Here is a 1,122-nt window from a genome sequence, read left to right on the forward strand (position 1 = left end):
ATAATTATTTATATATATATATATATATTTATTTAAGGATTATAACAACATGCTTATAGAAATTTTCTGATGTATCAGTAAAATTTCTTTCTATTCTATTAGAATATTGCATCAATAATTTTAGAGATTCCTGAACTACTAAAAATGGTATACGCTTTTAAAATGGAATTTTAATCAATCACACATTAATATTTATACTATATTTCTCCATTTGAAAGATTCTTTCCACCTCTATAACGTACTTACGCACTGCTGGTCAGTTTTAAATGTCTATCTTGGCAAGACTATATTACACCGTACACCTTCGGAACATTTTCTAAATCCGAGGAGATTATTTATTTATATATATAGTTTTTTATCTTTTATTTAAAATCAGATCGAGAAAATGTCTTGACACGAAATTTAAATGTAATAACAGGTCTCGCAACAAGAGAATCTGATTTCATCTAAACATAGATATTTAGGTGAAACAAATTAATGATAATAATAGGCACGTGATTATTAAGTACAGAAAAGTTCTTGTGTTGGAACATGCGATACATCTATTTTGCTTGAATATATTTCCGCGTGATGTATTAAAAGAGAGCTATCATTTCTTCAAAGTGTCCTTATTTTAAATATTAAGTCAAATGATATTAGACTTCGTCTCTCTTGACAATGAATTTTCATGCATGCGTGCGTGCGTGCATAATTTGTGTGTATGTATGTATGTATTTATGTATGTATGATGTATGTGTACGTGTATGTGTGGTGTCATAGATTAGAGCATTAAAACAAGTCGTTAAAAAACATTGTAGCATTTTTGTACTTTATCTTAAAGGAACTGATGCTAAACTACGTATGAAGAACAAAAATAAAAGAAAGAAAATATTTTTTTCATTAATAAGTACATTGAAAAAAAAAAGAAATACACACTGTAAAAAGCAAGAAATCGTTGATAAATTGTTTCGTTAAAAATTATTGATTATTGTGTAGTCCGTTGTTTTAGTGACGTCAGAAAAAACTGAAACATTATATATTTATTGTTTCTATCTCATAAAAGTTCAAATTGTTTTCATTTCCATCGATATATATATATATATATATATATATATATATATATATATATATATATATATATAT

At 25.8% G+C, this 1,122-nt stretch overlaps 1 protein-coding gene across 1 annotated transcript in view; it reads left to right on the forward strand.

The window, feature by feature from the left end:
• LOC106783993 overlaps positions 1-1,122 on the forward strand; it is an 11,015-nt gene that overhangs the window by 3,290 nt on the left and 6,603 nt on the right. The window lies entirely within an intron of this gene.

This window comes from Polistes canadensis, unplaced genomic scaffold (genome assembly GCF_001313835.1).
Source record: "Polistes canadensis isolate GaletaPanama2010 unplaced genomic scaffold, ASM131383v1 scaffold_28, whole genome shotgun sequence".
In the NCBI taxonomy this organism is placed as follows: domain Eukaryota; kingdom Metazoa; phylum Arthropoda; class Insecta; order Hymenoptera; family Vespidae; genus Polistes; species Polistes canadensis.